The 21,618-nt window shown below is 44.6% G+C and overlaps 1 protein-coding gene and 1 pseudogene across 1 annotated transcript in view; one reads left to right on the top strand and one right to left on the bottom strand.

Annotated features, from left to right (window-relative positions):
* The window catches only part of LOC124722965 (metal cation symporter ZIP14-like), a 214,037-nt gene that overhangs the window by 135,592 nt on the left and 56,827 nt on the right, over nucleotides 1–21,618 (bottom strand). The gene's annotated exons all lie outside the window — the stretch shown is intronic.
* Nucleotides 15,299–15,416, top strand: LOC124723524 (annotated as a pseudogene).

Raw genomic sequence — 21,618 nt, 5'->3', positions numbered from 1 at the left:
AGAACTGTTTCGTATTGCAGCTGATAAAGACAGATTAGCCATGATGATCGCCAACGTCCGAAGCGGACAGGAACGCTAAGAAGAAGAACATGGGTTATCTTTCGAGACACAATACCGTATTTCTTCTTTACCACCCAGCATATGCCACGAAATCATTTAGGCCCCCCTCTACTGCGACTTGAATGCCCTACGATTGTACGTTAACGTCGTGGATCGCGAAATTATCGCTATCTGCATTGTTAAATTTATCTAAACAGATTGTATTTACTATTGCAAGCTTTTGGCGATGCGTGCCACGGTTTTCGACGAATTTATTCCAAAAATACAGATCCCTTTTTTGCTTTAATAATTTAAAGCTCTTCTTGAGAGTCTTGAAAGACAGGTTCCCCTTGTTTCCACTTTTCCAAGACGCAACGATCCGTTGCATATATTCCTCTGTTACGGGCACGGGAAAAGAAGTATTCGACGATTTTATATCGTCAAAGCAATGTCTTTGACTGCACTCCCATGCCCCGTCGAAGCAATTAAAGTGTTCGACGGATGCGACGGTGGTGCAATGATAGCTTCATTATCGCCCTCGTTATCCTCTTGTACACATGCACCCAACGTCAACCCACTGTTTTCTTCTACATTTATTACACCTTCATCTGTGAAGTTGTCTATGATGTCTGCAACGAAGTTGAAAGATATAAGGATAAGAATAAAGAAAGCGTCATGTGCTATCGTTTACCGTGTATAGAAGTTCGTCCAATAACCGCAAATATTGATGGTTACCGGTCACGACTTTCAAGAGTTCTAGTTCTTTGACATTTAATCGCCGCAGTTTAGCCGTCATTCCATACCGCTCCCGGAGGTGTCGCACGACAGCTTGTGGGTTCGCCGGTACCACTAACACTAACTAACCTCTTGCTAAACTCTGCGCACGGTACTTCGCGTTCGAGCATTAGGCAGCTGCGGTAAAGGCCGGTTCCCACTAATGCGCGGCAGTGCAGCGTGCGGCAACGGCAGCGGCAAGCGTTTTCCGCTTTGAAGCGGCGGCTCGCGGAATTGGCGTTCCCACCTGGAAGCGGCAGACGCTAGCGGTAGCCAATGACGGACAGCCACTGAGGTACGGGGTGGGACCCACCGAAACGACCAGTGTGTTTGAATAACTATGTCTTACACCTACACGAAGGAAAGACGAAGTTGGGTGAAGACATACCAATTTTTCATTTTCTGTACAATGTACTCTTTCACATATTTCATTATTCATGTTTTCTCATTTCAACATAAACAGATTTGATGACTACCGTTCACGATTGAAACAACGTACGATAAAAGAGATTATTCAGATAGTTAAGCGAGACAAAAATTTAAAATGTGATACAGTAGCAGGTACACGAAAACAGTAAGAACACAAAGGCTAGGTGGAAGGGATGAAAGTGGAAGCCACCTGATAGAATTTCCCACAGAGCATAATGTAATTATCGCCAGCACCTTGCTTAAGAATCACGAAAGAATAATATAAATTTGGAACAGAGTTTTCGAAACCAGATTTTAAATTGTAAGGCATTTCCTGGTGCAGACGCAAACCTGACTGAAGACTGTCAATAGCAAGAAAAGCATTCTGAAAAAGAAAATTTGTTCACATCGAATATAAATTCTAATGGTTGGATACTATTTTACAAAGGTATTTGTGTGGAGTGCAGCCTTGTATGTAAGTGAAACGTGGACGATGAACACTTCTGTCAAGAAGACAACGGACGCTTTCAAAACGTGGTGATCAATAAGAATGCTGAAGATTAGATACGAGGATCGTGTGACTAAAGAAGAGGTACGGAATTAAATAGAAGAGGAAGAGGAAATTACGGCACAACTTTGACAACAATAGGGGTTAGTTGACAGGACGTATTATGGGGCGTCAAAGAGTGAGGACAAAGGGGTTGGGTGATAGTATTCTGATAATAATCATCTGTTGAAATACTATTCTACTATTTTATCTGTTAATGTAAGCAGTGAATTTACTCTTCCATGCACTCCTCCACAAAACATTTAAACCAAAACTGAAATCAGCTGAACACCAATCTTTCAACCACTGTCTGACAACTACTGGATTCACTTTCAACTTTCTATAACTATCACTGGCTAGCCACACACACATACAGATATAAGGAGAACAAAAATAAACAAACATTAGTTTTCAGCATATAATTCTGCAGGTTGGCAACATGTACATAAACAAACCAGACAGGAAGGGACATGAGGTGAACACACTGTAGTTAAGACTTCAAATCAGAGTTCTCGGTAAAACGTCTACTGCTAGTGACAGAAGAAAAAAGAGCGAACATGAAAAAAAGCGGGGCACGTGACAAACAACCTGAGCGCCCGAATGTTTAAAAGCTGTATGTTGAGAGGGCCATACCTGCGTAGTGACTGCATAATGGCCCGAATTTTCGTGTGAGATCGATTCTGAGGTTGATATCTAGCTCGTGTGGTTTTTTCTCAAGAATATACAAGGTCGAGTTGATGAAGTTCTCTTATGAGAAGTTGTACGGTGCATTCTATGACAATCAGAGTGACTGGATTCTGTTTACTTTTTGCAGACGCAGTAGTAACTGTGGACCACAGAGAACATTTGAGCTGTCGTATTATGTAATACAAAGTCACATATGATCGTAGTAAGTTTCTAGCGATGTTATCTCCTGCATCACAATTGTTACTTAAGCAAACAGTACAATGGAGATAAGTTTGTGTGTAGATTTTGTAGTAACTCTCTGTCTCTTTCATACGTTTCGTGACGAGCTTGTGCATGTGTGCTTGAAGTCGATGGCCACATGTCTTATGACGCCCTCTTTGTCACTAACAAGACCTTAGAGCTCATTGTTCGTATACAGCTGATAGGACTGTAATCAAGAGAGGGCGTTGACAAGATTGTTTGAATACATTTCCGTTGCGATACCTATTTCTCAATCCAGATATACAGCCTGAGTTCTTTCTGACTCATTAGCACCGTGATGGTCATTCTCGCCATGTTCTGAGGTCACTTTACAGAGTTTAAAAGAAATCGCGGATGCAGAATGGTACTTTAACGATAGAGCTTTTCTGGTATGCGAAATACTGATCTACAAAGCTAGTCCAGATAATTTCATAACAAAAAATCTATAAACAGGTATTGCATCCCGATCATCTCTTCAACTTAGAAAATTACGCGCTCCAAGTTAATAACATTCTTTCTCCATAACTATTCCACATATGTCACAATCAACGCCTGCTGCCATATCTTTTACGCCACTGGTGGTGTGCCAAGTGGCTCTGCCATGTCCTCTCTCCTGAATATCCTGTAACATACCGACATCGCAAACCTGCATCACCACGCACCTTATCGACTATGCTGCCGACGTCCCAAACCTCTCTACCAAGCCCACGCTCCAACACTCATATTCGGCGTTCAGCTACACGGTAATTTCCACTGTCAAAATCGAATTTATAAAGTTTATATTGTCTGTGAGTAGCTAGTTAAGACGGAGAGGTTGAAGAGATCATTGCGAATAGCAATTCCCGTAACACAAAAACTTGTCAGCGTCTGGAAACGATCAAAATACGCTGGATGACGTAGTAGAACTCTACTAATATTGCTCTTTTGGACTTGGGGAAAGGCCGGCCGGAGTGGCCGTGCGGTTCTAGGCGCTACAGTCTGGAACCCAGCGACCGCTACGGTCGCAGGTTCGAATCCTGCCTCGGGCATGGATGTGTGTGATGTCCTTAGGTTAGTCAGGTTTAATTCGTTCTAAGTTCTAGGCGACTGATGACCTCAGAAGTTAAGTCACATAGTGCTCAGAGCCATTTGAACCATTTTTGACTTGGGGGAAACAACTGACGCAATAGTTGCACTAAGGCAACTGATGGAGAGGCACAGAGAAGTACAAGCCGAACGGCATATGGCCTTTATCGATCTTGAGAAGGCATATGACAGGGTGCCGAGGCAAGAGGTATGGAGATGTCTGGGAAGTAAATGCCTGCCAGAAAAATATATCTGGGTGGTAGGAGACATGTATGAAGGTGCAATGACACAATTCAGGAGCAGTGCAGGTGCAAAAAAGGCATTTCCAGCGAGAGTGGGACTACATGAGGGATCTGCTCTCAGCCCATATCTCTTTGACCTTGTCAAAGCGCAGAAACTTGGCCAATTACAAAAGCCCAAGAGAAAAAGATGGAAGTGGCAGAAATGAGAATGTTAAGGTGGATGAGTGGGGTGACACGAAAGGATAGACTAACGAATGAGTACATCAGGGGAACAGTGAAAGTGGGGCCCCATCGGGAAGAAGATCCAAGAAAGTAGGCTAAGATGGTATGGACATGTGCAGAGATGAGGGGAGCACCGTGTGGGAAGCAGAGAAATCGAAGGATCAAGGAGAAGAGGAAGACCGAAACTGAGATGGAAAGACAAAGTAGCAGGAGACCTACGGGAGAAAGGATGTCTCAGAGAAGAAGCACTGGATAGGCAGTTATGGAAGAGAAGGATCCAGCAAAGCAACGCCGACCCCACATAACGTGGGAAAAGGCTGAGATGATGATGATGATGATGATGAGACTTGGGGAAAACAACTATACACACATGGCGCTACAGTGACTATCGGAAACTAGTATGAACGGACTTCGTGACCCCCAAATACTTTTAAGTTGGAAATTTTGGGGTAGGGGAGAGTCTTGTACCTTGGTACACTTTACAGAATGTCGACTGTACCAGCCGTGTAATGGAGGTTTAACATATTTCCTTACCCATTTTAAATGATGGCATTCACTTTTAAGTGCTGCAGTCTTTTTATGAAATTACAAAAATTACTCCAGAAAATTAAGGTTTTCCCAAATGTGAAAACAATATTGTCATGTAACTTGTGTAACGTGGCCATTTTTATCTGATACTATCCACTAACACACACTCCTGGAAATGGAAAAAAGAACACATTGACACCGGTGTGTCAAACCCACCATACTTGCTCCGGACACTGCGAGAGGGCTGTACAAGCAATGATCACACGCACGGCAGAGCGGACACACCAGGAACCGCGGTGTTGGCCGTCGAATGGCGCTAGCTGCGCAGCATTTGTGCATCGCCGCCGTCAGTGTCAGCCAGTTTGCCGTGGCATACGGAGCTCCATCGCAGTCTTTAACACTGGTAGCATGCCGCGACAGCGTGGACATGAACCGTATGTGCAGTTGACGGACTTTGAGCGAGGGCGTATAGTGGGCATGCGGGAGGCCGGGTGGACGTACCGCCAAATTGCTCAACACGTGGGGCGTGAGGTCTCCACAGTACATCGATGTTGTCGCCAGTGGTTGGCGGAAGGTGCACGTGCCCGTCGACCTGTGGGACCGGACCGCAGCGACGCACGGATGCACGCCAAGACCGTAGGATCCTACGCAGTGCCGTAGGGGACCGCAACGCCACTTCCCAGCAAATTAGGGACACTGTTGCTCCTGGGGTATCGGCGAGGACCATTCGCAACCGTCTCCATGAAGCTGGGCTACGGTCCCGCACACCGTTAGGCCGTCTTCCGCTCACGCCCCAACATCGTGCAGCCCGCTTCCAGTGGTGTCGCGACAGGCGTGAATGGAGGGACGAATGGAGACGTGTCGTCTTCAGCGATGAGAGTCGCTTCTGCCTTGGTGCCAATGATGGTCGTATGCGTGTTTGGCGCCGTGCAGGTGAGCGCCACAATCAGGACTGCATACGACCGAGGCACACAGGGCCAACACCCGGCATCATGGTGTGGGGAGCGATCTCCTACACTGACCGTACACCACTGGTGATCGTCGAGGGGACACTGAATAGTGCACGGTACATCCAAACCGTCATCGAACGCATCGTTCTACCATTCCCAGACCGGCAAGGGAACTTGCTGTTCCAACAGGACAATGCACGTCCACATGTATCCCGTGCCACCCAACGTGCTCTAGAAGGTGTAAGTCAACTACCCTGGCCAGCAAGATCTCCGGATCTGTCCCCCATTGAGCATGTTTGGGACTGGATGAAGCGTCGTCTCACGCGGTCTGCACGTCCAGCACGAACGCTGGTCCAACTGAGGCGCCAGGTGGAAATGACATGGCAAGCCGTTCCACAGGACTACATCCAGCATCTCTACGATCGTCTCCATGGGAGAATAGCAGCCTGCATTGCTGCGAAAGGTGGATATACACTGTACTAGTGCCGACATTGTGCATGCTCTGTTGCCTGTGTCTATGTGCCTGTGGTTCTGTCAATGTGATCATGTGATGTATCTGACCCCAGGAATGTGTCAATAAAGTTTCCCCTTCCTGGGACAATGAATTCACGGTGTTCTTATTTCAATTTCCAGGAGTGTATTTCAGAGGACGATATGCATATTCCCTTGATCAAATAGTCGTTCAGTTACACTGCTCTGTAACTGCAGATCTGCATTAGGTTGGCCAGTGGCTGTTTTAATTTCACTGTTCCGTGTCTTTACCTTTTCTTTCTATTACAGTGGAGGCTTCCAAGTGTTGAAAGTGTACAAGTTGGCTGCAAGGGTTAACAATCCTTTTAAGAGGAGCTGGCCATCATAAAACCGTTCAGTCCGAGTAGAGTAGCAGTCTCGTGTAGCCAGACCGGCGCTCGCGTCCATTATCGTGGCTTCTCAGAGGCTGTGATGTTCGTTTCGATGCCTCGAAATAATGCCCAGCTTAAATTTTCGGAATCCAACTATCTGCTCGGGTCATATTCGTTCTGGGCAGCACGTGCTTTTTCATTGTGTTTTTGTGCAGAGCATCAGATGGCCCTCTTCAGAATTTCTACCTCCCTGCACACCTAAGAGCACCATTCGTTCAACATAACGAAAATTCACAAGAATAGGAGATTGTTTAACATCCTCACTCGAGTTTTACTGGTCGATGCTCCTGATATTTGCCGCCATAGGCCAGCGAGTTCCTCTGATTTGACGAAAAACAGCTGAGTTTCAGTGCAGCCGGGAGGAAAACACTTCGGATTAGCAGAGTAAAGAATTCATGTTACGCTTTTGCAGAATTTAGGAGAGGAGTGAGACGTCATTAGAGATACTGAAGACACGAGATCCGCTGCTACTAGAAGGATGTCCGTACTTAAGCAATAAGTACAAAGAGAAGGCCGAAATCACATTCTCCAGCCGTCGCACCCGCCGGTGTCGTTCATATGTGAAGTTTAATTCGCCACCTTCAGGAGCTTGTTGCTCTCGATGCATACTTTGGCGGTCTTATGGTGTTCAATCCGACCTTTCGGTTTGCTTTCTACATTTAACTAACGACCCGTAAAGTCACTAGGCATGTCTACGAATTATTATCGAAACACTGTTTCATCCTCTCTAGCACCTGTGCCAAGGTTATACTTTAGAGTTATGATCCCTTGTCCATTTGTCAACGGTCCTTTTTAATGTATCAGTCTCTTGTTTCAGGACAATAAATCTAATTCTTATAGTGATCATTTGTTTCCATTCAGAGCTAGAAGACCTCTCCTTCCATTAATATATCTATGTGGGTGGTGTGTTATCCATTTGTTTCACACATAATTGGACCACCTCTACTAATATTCATTTAAATAAGGCGTTTCCACTGTGTGACGGTATCCTTGTCTTAAATTAATTGTACATGATCATTTGGGGTGGTTCGTCTCTCCGTTGGTGACCAGAGTATGGTCCTGTGCATCATAGGGAATGCACGCAACAACGACACCTCTCACTAGGAACAAAAATTTGACTGAAATTCAAAAGTGCTGCAGTCGGGAAAATCTTGGCGATACTGCGCTTTATAGTCTATCTGTTACATTATCGCTCTGCTAAATAAAAATAATCAGTAAGTGACATCAAATTTAGCAGAAGTGTTATCAAAAACCCGTTACAAATTAAACACATTTTCAAACAGAAGCTATTGGAAACTAACTCAAATTTCCATTTTCAAGACAGGTAAAATCGTTAAGACATTAAAGAAACTCAGTTCATTTGCAAGTGTCACATGTTCCATGATAAAAGATTTTCTTCATTTTTAAGGTACAAGATGGTGCACGACTGATGGAGTAGGCTCACCTGTCCACATGTTATATAAATGGTTCTAAAAATGTATAGCATTTTAATTACCATAAAATCTTGTACCTGAAAAATTAACAATATATTCCAAATAGGTTTACTCCATTATACAGCGCTTAAATGTGTAGAACGCGAATAATTTGCAGTTGCTTCACGAAACACAACCTCATGTCCAACAACAACAAAAACTGAAGAAAATCTCAGAAACTAAATTTTTACCTCCTCGGTTGCTGAAGATTAGATACGTAATTCAGAAACTAATGAACAGGCACTGAGTCGAACTGCAGAGGAAAAAAAGTGCCGTACGACTTGGCTGAAAGAAGGGATCGGTTGGTAGGACAAACCCAGAGACATCCAGAAATAGTCAGTTTCGTAATTGAGTGTTACGTGTTGAGTAAAAGTTATTGAGAGAGACCAAGATTTCACTACTGTAAACAGATTCAAATGGATGTGGTGCAAATGTATATGATCCCACTTCTGGTCACCAGTTGTAAATGTATACAAGGTTTGGGAAAGGGGGGAGGCGGTTGTTCCATGTGCCTCGTGACGACAGGGTGCAGGCGGTCGAGCGGTCAGGATTAGAGAGTGGGCATCCAGGGCTGCCGTTAAATAACAAAACAGGAAATTAGGTACAATAAAGAGGATGTATTTCAATGCACAGTGTACAAGGGGCGCGCCTGGGGTCGGAAGTTACCAGGTTTAGGCCAGTCTAGGAGGTCGAACAATTAATTGAAATGGGCAATGGAAGGAGAAGCGGTTCATGTTAACTTACGTTGGTGGTCGGGCGTGAAAAGCAGAGCCAGAGGCTCTGCCTTCCGAAAAGACGTCTGTTCTGCTCGAGGTCTGGATTACAAGAGAGAGAAGCAAGTGTGTTCTGCACCGCAGACCACTCCGGCGTCCACACACGTGATCGGTATCCCGCGCACGCTATTGGCTAAAACCAATGGCGTGAATTCGCTGGCAGTTTGAGCAGAGGGCTCAATGCGTCTCTTGTCAGCACCTTTAACTGGACAGCACTGCCTCGGTTTTGAAAGACAAGCGACTTATGCCACGTAGGCACAGCGTAAGTTACTCGGGGAGAACACATGTAAAGATTTTACTGGGTCTTTGAAATAAATTTTTTAAACCAATTGCCTAAAATATTCCTTGACTGGCTGCGACCATGTACAGTGGGCTGCACTTATGCAGAGATGAAGAAGTTTGCACAAGATAGACCATCGTGGAGAGCTGCATAAACCAGTGTTCGGAATGAAGACCACAACAACAACAAAGCATCTGAAAACATTTTGTAAAATAGACTTGCACACATATTTGAAGCATTCATTTCTGGTCAGCAGAGACTCGTGAATAACTGTATTAGAGACCCATAAGTAGTGGCCTGTAGCCCATATCCCTTCTGCCAGGATGACGGCGTCACAAACCCCACGAGACACCGAAAGCACTGCGGAGCCATCATGATGCATGACCGTTCAGCTAGCGCCCACACTCAGACTGATTAGTCAGACATGGATCGAAACAATACGCCCTTCGGCCAGTAGACCCCAATATGTGCTCAAAAGCGCTGAGATCTCCCCTAAGATATCGGCAGAAAGGGCCACATTTCATCCCATGTGAAAATTACTGACACGGGAATCCTCCGTCAACTGACTAAAAAGGTGCCCGTTTGTCTTTACTTCGTGTGGTTTTTAAAGTACTCATACGCTGTTATCATCGTATACCAATGTGTTCGGTGACGTTTCTTCATACCTGAAGCGTCCGTCCCATGTGTTACAGCAACCCATGCAAATCGCTGCACACTGTGACAAGTGATAAGCAAAAGCAGAGGTGTGAGGCGATGACTTGTGCACACCATAACAGGAGGAATTTTTGGCCGGGATACCTCATCTAGGGTTGCTCGGCCACCTAGATTAAGTCTTTATATTTGATGCCACTTAGGGGACTTGCGTGCCGATGATTGAATGATGATGAGGGCTACATACACCCAGTCCCCAAGCGGATAAAATCTCCGACCCAGTCGGGAATCTCAACTGGATCCCCCGAGTAGCACTCAGCCTCAGTGAACGATCAGCTGCAGAGGCGGACAGACCCTTATCCTGGACGATATGGCTCTTTTGTCCTGAACTGAGCTTACAAGTCATTTAGTGCAGTGTGACCCGTGGAATCGCTGTTAAAATACGCTGTAGTAGGTGGCCTTCAGCAGCTTGTACCCACGTCAGCTGAGTCTAGCAGCGGAAATTTTCCCCGAATCGTTGTACGGCGCACCCGTTGCATGGACTGAGAGATGCGTGTTACTAGTCGGTCACTCAAAATATTTCCTCGATCAGATGCGCTGATATCGCGTGTAATATATCATTACCGGCGCAGCTGCTTGGCTGTTGTGGACACAGGGCTGGTTGTCAGTATCTGGGGAAAGGGAGCTTTGTCCAACCTTGAGTGATGGGCCCGTAAAGCTTTTGAATGGAATGTGGACAGGCGTACGAGCTAGTGAAGTCCTACAATGGCAGGAGTTCTTCAGCATCTATTTGGACTAAACTTTTGAATTTATTTATCATTCAGCATAAACATTTGGACACGAAAGGTACTTTGTACATTTAAGCTATTCCAGCTGAAGAGCTAAGAAAACAAGTACATAAAATTTTATGTACATTAGTTTTAAAATAGATATAAAACATGCAGTAAAACGAATAGCATAATGTGTCATGAAAAAAATGGGCTGTGAGAGGAGCCAATAAGGGAAACATTAAAGTTTTCGTTAAAATGAGCAGTTGCATGAACATTAAAATCAAAAATGAAAAGAACCTTGAAATGAATAACAAGAAAGTTAATAAAAGGAACGCCGGTTCTAGGCGCTTCAATTTGGAACCGCGCGACCGCTACGGTCGCAGGTTTGAATCCTGCCTCGGGCATGTATGTGTGTGATGTCCTTAGGTTAGTTAGGTTTAAGTAGTTCTAAGTTCCAGGGGACTTATGACCTCAGATGTTAAGTCCCATAGTGCTCAGAGCCATTTGAACCATAAAAGGAACAATGAAATAAATAAAGCTGACTGGATTATGGAACATGGGCAGCAAGCACCAACATTATATATTAAGGTCCAAGCCAACCATCCAGGAAACCTAAGCATCCTTGAGTTCATATTGATCTGTTTTTGGCCCTCGGTACTCTACTCTCTGACGTTGCAGTCACTCACAATAAGATCTACTGTCGGACGCAGAGCACACAGTCATACTGGGGGTTTGGGATTTGCCCCAATTGTACAGAAAGTCCTGGCAGACTCCATGTGATATTCGAATCCTGTTAAGAGCTTTCCTCTGTCGCTGGGGAAGTTCGAAACTAATCGGTCTTTGTCTAGAGTCGAAGGGGATCAGTGAATTGTCAAGTTGTCTTCGCTCCAGTCCGTCCGCCACTGTGCCATGATCTTCAAGTCTGTGTCTAGTAGTTGCTCCGCTAAGACTAGTGGAGGTTTCCTGGGCGTCAGCCTTCTCATTGATAAATGAGGAATGTCCTTACGCTCTGGCAGTTCTGGGTCACTTTGAATCCTGTTCAATTGATGGACCAAGAAGCCCTTTCTGTGCAGTGGAGGTCGGACAGTGTGGGTAACAATTGAGGGGTGTACTTTTGATGGATCTACTGATTATACGTATTTTCCGTTGGAAAAAGGAGCCCTATGCAAAGGAGTATCATTAGCACAATCCGGAAATGACCAATGAACTTTCCTGCATTCTGCTCGTGAACTTAGTTGACGGCAAGCCTGGATGTAAAACAATTTTCGTGGAGCTGCCTAGAGAGGTGGCGAAATCGAGGAGTCGGTGGGCAGCCGTCAAGGCTGTAGGAAGTCAGTTGTAGGTCCTGCGTGAAGTTTTAAGAGTGTCGAATTTGTCACACTGGGAGTAAGTGAGCATCAGTGAGTAATAAAGTTGCTCTCTGAGTACGGAAGCCCTAGAAGAGTGTGCAAGTACGTCGTTGTGCGCGGGTGGGGAATCCAGTCCTCCCGCCGTTCTGGGCGAGTGCGTCTGTTTAGTGAGTGAGCATGTGCTCGATAGGCACAGGCCTCGTATCAGAGCGGATAGCTAGTTACAAGTGGCCCTTGATAAAAATGGCAAACTTAGCGAAATCTGAGTCAATAAATTCCAGTTGTGACCGCTGGAAATTTGAAATGCTGTGTTTTTCTATTTCTCGGATTTTGTCTTTGAACTGTTATACTGCCTGGTTTTTGAAAGAGATTGTCGGCGAGAGTTGTTAGAAACCAGCTGCAGGCGATGTACTCACTGTTTGCAGATAATGTTTTCCCATCTACTTGTGGGCTTAGAGTCTTTATGAAAGTAGTTGCAGTGCTACAGGGCATTTATGCTAGTATACTAGTAGTGACAACTTTCACGCTGTTTCACGTGTCAAGAGATGCTAGCGACCCTTTTTTGATTGATTCAGTAGTGCAACAGTGCACAGAATCCGCCAATAGACGTTTCCGAGTAAATCCGAGGAGCAATGCGCCGCATAATTTGGCTCGCGCCCAGCACATCGGTAGGAGCGCCTGGTTTTTGGCCGCGGCCGCGAGATGGACTGAAGTTCGCCCGCCCTCTGTTCGCGTCACGCCGATAGCCAGTACAAGTGCTAACGACATTCCACCGCTTGACACGCTGACCAATCCTATTCGTCTTGGCGATGGCATCTCTCTCTAATTCAGTTGCTTATGAAAGTATCTTAGATACAGGATGTGACAGGTATAAGTACAGATACTGTTGACTGAGGAAGGTGTACTGAACAACATTACACCAGTATTTACGTAGAGCAGTCGTTGGCGGTGCTGTCATTTATACTCAGGTGATTCATGTGAACAAGTTTCCGACGTGATTACGGCCGCACGACGGGACTTAATAGACTTTGAACGCGAATGGTGGCTGGAGCTAGACGCATGGAATATCCCATTTCGGAAATCGTATGAAATTCAGTATTCTGCGCTCCAGAGTATCAATAGTGTGCCGAGAATACCAAATTTTTGGCATTATCTCTCGCTACGGACAATGCAGTGCTCGACGGCCTTCGCTTAATGACGTCGAGCAGAGGCGCTTGCGTAGAGTTGTCAGTGGTAATAGATAAGCAACGCTGCGCGAAATAACCGCAGAAATCAATGTAGAACGTACGACGAACGTATCCGTTAGGACATTGCGCTTAATTTGGCGTTATTAGGAGGTATCTCACGACTTTTGTCGCCTCGGTGTAGAGACAGTAGTAACGAAGTAATAAATCTGTTGAACAGAACATCAAGATAATATTTTTCTTCTAAATAAAATTATATATATATATATATATATATATATATATATATATATATATACGAAATAAACGAGTGCTTACTTTTTCACGGACTTTAATCACAGCATCATCTCCTGAGTTGAGAACAGTGTGAGGTGGTCTTCTTCTGAATAAACACTGACGATTAATGATTCTAATCAACCCAAAAATTTCGGAAACGCAATCCTACGTTTCAAGTTACCCGAAACAGAAGTCAAATTATAGTGTACTTTGAAACTGAACTTTGGGCTAATGAAAAGGATTGTAAATTTGTGTACTATGTACTTAAATTAAAACAACTCGGTGCTTACAAATAAATTTTGAAGAAAGCAAATTCTGCATCACATCTTATTCTTATAATAGAATGAACAAAACATCAACTGACAGTGGTCGCGTTCGAAAACGGATCCGTCGTATTCGTCCACACGTTGCTAAAAACTGGATCCTGCATCACAATAACACACCATCCCGTACTGCACTGTCTGTCGGGTGTTTTTCAGGTCAAAGTCCATTGCAGTGCTGCCACAACCCCCTTATTCACTGAACACGGCTCCATGTAATTCTTTTTGTATTCTCAAAAGTTAAGTCAGTTGTTAAAGGATACCATTTCGCAACAGTGCAGGACATCCAAACAACTGTAACAAGGGCTTGTGTTGGTATGCCAGAAGATGAGTTCTAGAGACGCTATGAACAATGGAAACACCGATGGAGTGTGTGTGAGCAGGCACAAGGGTGATAATTTGAAGGTGATACCAGAGAAGTTGTTTAAAAATGTGAGAAATGTTGTTTTTTCTAGCCAGTCTCATTACTTTGTTGTCGCATGTCGCATGTCGCATGTTTGTGACGTAAATCAAAGGATCATGTATTATAACCAAAAGCGCGTCTTTAAAATTATCCATTATTCACAGCAGACCACCTGTGGGATTGTGGAGCCTTTTTCCTCTCATTTCATCCGACCTCACGTCTTCTTAAGACGCCGATCACCGCGTTAGACCCTCTGATCACAGGAGAATCGCAGTGAGACTACTGCATACAGTGCTCGACATTACTGGATCAGACTCACGTATACCAATTCATGTATATTTCATTTTCTGTTCATATTGTAAATAACACTGATCATATTTTATTCATTTACTAAATATTTTGAGTGTTCATAGTTAGCCGAACCGTGTCGTGCCAACTATGGACACAACAATATGTTTCATTAAAAATCAATATTAGCCATTTCAGCCCTAATGATACTGTCCATCCGCTGTGGGCAGATATTTCCACATTGGCATATGTATGAAGCTTTTCGCGCTTTTTGTCACTCCATAAGACACTACCTATGATCTCGTCGTTGTTGATAATAGTAACGACTGGCTTTCGATGGAAAACTTGTGCTATGATGCCGCGGCTGCCAGGGGGCAACTCTCATGTTGCTTCAGGCCATTGAGGGTACACTTCTTTGTTACAAATGTGTCAAGGCGGCTGTAGTGTCAAAGCTTCTTGTACCTTCTGACATAAGTAGTGCAGGTAGCAAACAAGTGTTGAAGACTATTGACACAAAGAAATGGTTCAAATGGCTCTGAGCACTATGCGACTTAACTTCTGAGGTCATCAGTCGCCTAGAACTTAGAACTAATTAAACCTAACTAACCTAAGAACATCACACACATCCATGCCCGAGGCCGGATTCGAACCTGCGACCGTAGCGGTCGCTCGGCTCCAGACTGCAGCGCCTAGAACCGCACGGCCACTCCGGCCGGCACTATTGACACAGATCGTTACCACTGACCGCTTCATCGTTAGCAGTTCCCTGACGCAAGAGCATATAACTGTCACCACTCAGCAATTTCTAAATTAGTTTAGTCTTGCTCATCTTCAACTGTGGGGTATATGTCTTTTATAAACTGGTTCAAGCTACTTGTACTGAATCGAGCTGTTGTAGTCGTCTTTTTGAACCATTACAGCTGTAGACAGCAACGGCCTTGCTGCAGTGGATACACCGGTTCCCGTCAGATCACCGAAGTTAAGCGCTGTCGGGCGTGGCCGGCACTTGGCTGGGTGACCATCCGGGCCGCCATGTGCTGTTGCCATTTTTCGGGGTGCACTCAGCCTCGTGATGCCAATTGAGGAGCTCCTCGACCGAATAATAGCGGCTCCGGTCCAAGAAAACCATCATAACGACCGGGAGAGCGGTGTGCTGACCACACGCCCCTCCTATCCGCATCCTCAGCCGAGGATGACACGGCGGTCGGATGGTACCGATGGGCCACTTGTGGCCTGAAGACGGAGCGCACAGCTGTAGACGCTCACAGCCGAAATCTTCTTGTTATTTACCAACTAGCTGGTTGTTGTATCGATTAAGGAACACTAAAATAATAACTCCTTTGTGTGCCGTAAAAATATTGTGTGGCACTGTTTCGCTTTTCCCCCTGAAGTCCTGCCATGACAATTTGCAGCTCTTCTACTGTTGGACCCCTGCCTAGCACGTTGCGCAAATTTTAAGGTGCTCACGTTCGGTATATCAGCATAGAATTATGCGTACAAATGAGGGAAGTAGGAGCTTACTTTCAGGCATTGCCTCGAAATAATTCTTTTATGTGAACACCTGCTTTTGCGTAACTGTTTGATTCACTGCGCTCATCCAGATTTAGGTTTACATGGTTTCCTTAAATCGCCCAGTCAGATTCCTGGGCGGTTTCTGTGAATATGACACAGTCTATTCGCTTTCCTCTCCTTACCCAGTCAGAGCCATGTTCCATACCTAAAGACCTCATCATCGACGGAATCGTTCTTCCATTTCACCCATCTCTGTACATAAGAGAGAAGAGAAATATGTTTCTGAAGTCAACGTGAACGTATGTTTGTAATAGAAGAAAGTGAGGAACTTAGTGAAGATAACACTAGAAAGAAATTCAAAAATACAGAAAATATTTCATGTGAATAATCTTATCACCAAATGTCAAGACCTCTTATCAGCAAGCGCTCAAGTGTGGCAATTGTTTTAAATGCAAGAGAAAGGAATTATAACTTGTTCACTGGCCCGTCCTATGACTATGAAGTATTCTAAGCTAGAGCGTTCCCTATCAAAAAAGAAGCGGAGATGAAGAACGTGTAGAAGAAGGAATTCGTCAGACCTTCAACAGGAATTCTCTTGACTTGGAGATCTTAAGTGCCTCAGATGATGAGAGTTTTCGATGTCTTTAAGTTTCAAATTATGAGTGTGTTTTCTGCAGCGTTCAGATACGGCCAAGTCTTTAACCTTCAGAGTTTGCAGCGGTAGACTCATGATCAAGCTGCCTCGCTTGATAACAGCACGTAGACAGCCTTATATTTCACTTACATTGCTTTGCTTTGTATGCATCAAATGGCAATGAATGCACGGTGAGCTTAGTTTCAGTATGTCGGTGGTAGGTCGAAACCACAAAACATACGTCACACTACGCTTATATGCAGCATTAAAATAATGAGAGGTATCACGTCATCTGAAACGGTTCCTTAAAGTGGAACTATTAAGGCAAATACAAGGGTAGTTTCGTTTAAAGAGGATGGCCGATTTCCTTCCCCAGTCCATGCCCTGTCTCTGTCATCAAGACGGGTTTTAATTATTCCTTACTAGTGCCCCGTCTGTTCACACTTCGTATCTCAAGTTGCCCCACTTCAGTTCCTATCAGTGTCTATGGAAGCGAAAATGTTCTCAATACTCTATTCAAACACTATACTTGAATTAAGTACATATAAAGAGTGGAAATGTCGAAGTCCTAAGTGCCACTTTTTCATAAAACGCGTTTTCAATGGTGCTGTGTTCTCGGTACTCTCTTGCACGTCCCTTGACTTTTGTAAGTGCAAAATCGTGGAGAAAATTTTGAAAACATTCATTACTATGTGGGGCATGGTCTTTGTACCAAGTACTGTTTCCCTCTATAGTTCCAACTGCCATGCGCCGGTGTCCCTTCCGTTTAGTTGACGCGCAGTTTGGGTGGTAAGCAGAGCGCATGTAAGCCTTTTTTCGTACCAACAAAATATTTTTGTAACGGAAGAAGACAATTTGGTTCCTAAAATAGTAAAAGAAGTTTGAGAAGAGAACAGATAAATCAACGTGTGTTGTTTGTTCCTCAACAGTACAGCGTGTTCCATAGTAAACTGTGCAACATGTGGACCCAAGAATGGGATGGTGTAACAAACAGATATCACTACTGAAAGGTTTTTCTCGAATTTAATTTTGTCAGTCTCTTGTAAAAAAATTTAAACAGGGTGAGCTATGGTTTTTGTTGACTACTGTTCTATCAATTATGACATTACTGTCGTATATCCGTACATGTATTATCACAAATAAAACGTGGTGCCTCCGTATTAATGATATTTGGAAAAAGGATAAATTTCTTATTTGCATTTAGACCCTTTCACTTTCCTGGTTATTTGTTTTCTAATTTGTGTCATTATTTTTGCGCTGATGCGGTGAGCAACATAATTTTGTGGTATGAGAATACCTTCTTAATTTTCTGATTATAGATAAGTCATGTGCATTAAAAGATACATTGTTTTCAGATTCTCCTGACAAATGTGAGATTAGGTACTTAGCACGCTTGACAATTCCACTCCTGAAATGATGGCAATGCAGTAGCGGTCAACAAACGAGGGGTGTCACACATTTGAACAACGGTTGTTGCTGACTAAAATAATTTACCAGGGCTGTCAGTAACACCAACCATACATCGTCATCGAGTTTGGCAGCTGTGATCACTTATGTCATTCGTTTTGCAGGTTGATTTTCGCTTCTGATTGCAGAGTCGTTTATCCGAAATACGCCAGGAAACACAAGAGTACTGCGCCTTGACATTCCACCTCGTCTAGGAAACTATGTAACCTTCGTTTGTCTCTGAACCTATACTTGCTGCCACTTATTACAGTCTGCCCCGTCGCCTGTTGCGTCATCAACTTATGAAGTGAAGGGTTGCTAACTACACAAGCATCTGTGCTACAGAGTACTTAGGACTACCAATTAATACTTCTCGTAGTCTAATATAAGCCGAATTTTTATTAATGGATTGCTATCCATGAGCGAAGAGGGAGGAATACTATTTTATAGTATGGTATAATACACACATCAAAAAAAGTTCTGCGTAACCCCGGATCCCAGAACTCCTGAAGATAGACTTTGAATGTGGATACTGTATCACTGACACAGTCCCTCTGACTGTTCAGAGATGTCACTAAACCCGCCCAAAGATGTAAACAACCATGCATGAGAAGCGCCTATTAGACGGAGGGGGTCCGACAGCCGATCAGTTCCAGTCAGTCCACCAGCAAGGAGGTACACGGCTCGTGTTGTCTGTAGTTCAACCATGCCTAGAGGGTCAATACTGCGGTTCAATCGCGTCCACATTGTTACTTTCTGCCAGAAGGGCTCTCAACAAGGGAAGTGTCCAGGTGTCTCGGAGTGAACCAAAGTGATGTTATTCGGACATGGAGGAGATACAGAGAGACAGGGACTGTCGATGACATGCCTCGCTCAGGCCGCCCCAGGGCTACTACTGCAGTTGATGACCGTTACCTACGGATTATGGGTCGGAGGAACCCTGACAGCAGCGTCACCAAGTTGAATAATGCTTTTCGTGCAGCCACAGGACGTCGTTTTACGACTCAAACTGTGCGCAATAGGCTGCATGATGCGGAACTTCACTTCCGACGCCTATGGCGAGGTCCATCTTTGCAACCACGACACCATGCAGCGCGGTACAGATGGGCCCAACAACATGCCGAATGGACCCCTCAGGATTGGCATCACGTTCTCTACACCGATGAGTGTCGCATATGCCTTCAACCAGACAATCGTCGGAGACGTGTTTGGAGGCAACCTGGTGAGGCTGAACGGCCTACACACACTGTCCAGCGAGTGCAACAAGGTGGAGGTTCCCTGCTGATTTGGGGTGGCATTATGTGGGGCCGATGTACACCGCTGGTGGTCATGGAAGGCGCCGTGATGGCTGTACGACACGTGAATGCCATCCTCCGATCGATAGTGCAACCATATCAGCTGCATACTGGCGAGGCATTCGTCTGTATGGACGACAATTCGCGCTCCCATCGTGCACATCTTGTGAATGAATTCCTTCAGGATAACGACATCGCTCGATATAGTGGCCAGCATGTCCTCCAGACATGAACCTATCGAACATGCCTGGGATAGATTGAAAAGGGCTGTTTATTGATGACGTGACCCACCAACCTCTCTGAGGGATCTACGCCGAATCGCCTTAGGTAGCCTTCAACACGACTGCCGGCCGGTGTGGCCGAGCGGTTCAAGGCGCTCCAGTCCGGAACCGCGCTGCTGCTACGGTCGCAGGTTCGAATCCTGCCTCGGGCATGGATGTGTGTGATGTCCTTAGGTTAGTTAGGTTAAGTATTTCTAAGTCTAGGGGACTGAGGACCTCAGATGTTAAGTTCCATAGTGCTCACAGCCATTTGAACCATTTTTGGATTTGGTCACGTCAGTGTACAGGAGGTACATGTCCAGCAAACCTTGATCGTTAAACGTATTCGAACAGCTGTACTTGAGTGTTAATGCACAAGCATCATTGCTGGAGTAATAACCCTGACACAGAACCGAGCAGCACTGAATGCAAACTTGAGAGCGGAGAGCGGGTAAGACAAAGTACCGTGAGTAAATGGATGATTCAAATGGCTCTGAGCACTATGGGACTTAACAACTGTGGTCATCAGTCCCCTAGAACTTAGAATTACTTAAACCTAACTAACCTAAGGACATCACACATATCCATGCCCGAGGCAGGATTCGAACCTGCGACCGTAGCAGTCGCGCGGTTCCGGACTGCGTGCCTAGAACCGCGAGACCACCGCGGCCGGCGAGTAAGTGGAACACGTTTATTAGCAAACATGACACATGGCGCATACCAAAGACATCTTGCACTGTTGTGGACTATTTTCAGTGCAACAGAGATACAAAGTTAACTGGTGAAAGAAACCAAACAAAATACAATAACTTTGTAACGAGCCGACGGAGACTGTGGGTTCACAGACAAAAATACTCAAGAGGTGTCCCTGAACAACCTCGGAATGTTAGTCGGTGGAGTTCTGGTACACTCTACACATCTATTTGGTAATGAAGTTCGATGAAGACAATTCATCGTAATTTCGGAATAGTAATCTCCACTGCTACAGCACTTCTTCTTCATCTTTGCGTTAGCATCTGCCCCGTTTAGTTATTGGCTCCACTGTCCTCATTTTATGGACATTTGTTTAACTTTGTGGCCAGATGCTCTTCCTTTCACCGTTGTCGCCAGTTACGTAAGGCAGGGAACCAGCTGTCTGTCAATTGTGTGAACTTGGTTCTGTTTGCGACCGTATTTTAACTGTTTGCGTATCGTATTTTCTGGAGCGGTAAGTGTGAACCAGCCTAGCACTTTCCTAAAACGAGCGTGGGAAACCGCCTAAAGTCCACACTCAGTCTGGCCGATGCTGCGCCACAGTCTTTATTCCGTCGCGAGAATTCGATCTTAGTCTGGCTCAGCCCCCACGCCGTCTCAGTAACTGGCGCACAGCACATTACACTATACGAGAGTAGGTCCCCAAGCTACAACACTTGATGAAAAAACTATACACATAAACTAATTACAAAAACTGTCAGTGGTTCAGGAAGGAGTTTAATGTACAGTCACAAAAATTCACCCTCAGTTGTCCAATAACGCAACGTATATGACAGATGGCGAAGCAGGCTTTAAATCTCATCCGAAATCATTTGTTAAAGGCAACTTTTTCTGTTCTATAGACTTATAGGGCCTGCACTGTGGTCTTTATTTTGTTCTAAAATTTGTGTTTTAATTTTGTCATTTGTCGTAACAAAGAAAATGTGTATTCATTTTAATTAAACATAATCACTGTGCTATTAGAAATCTATAAATGACCAGTTATATACAGAATCAAATTGTGTACACACGGCTTGTGAAACGACTCGTTAACTGTTACGGCAGAATTCATACAAATTTCCTACGGAACATGTAACTAACAACTAGGCTAGTACTCTGTAATGAATTAACTATAATTTTTACTCTTGCGCAAGCGCTGCTATATATTCACTGTTGATTGGCGGAAATTTAAATATGTGTTCTCTTATGAAAGAAAAAAAAAGAAAGAAAACCAAGTGAGATGACACAGGACACAGTGGGAAGACACTGGACGCATATTTGGGAGGACACAGGTTCAGATCTCCGTCTAGACATACACATTGAGGTTTCCCGTAATTTCAGTAAATCGCTGTCGATGAATGCCGAGATG

This window comes from Schistocerca piceifrons, chromosome X, assembly GCF_021461385.2.
Source record: "Schistocerca piceifrons isolate TAMUIC-IGC-003096 chromosome X, iqSchPice1.1, whole genome shotgun sequence".
Classification (NCBI taxonomy): Eukaryota; Metazoa; Arthropoda; class Insecta; order Orthoptera; family Acrididae; genus Schistocerca; species Schistocerca piceifrons.
The sequence above is the reverse complement of the archived record's forward strand: the minus strand, read 5'-3'. Positions and strand labels throughout refer to the sequence as shown.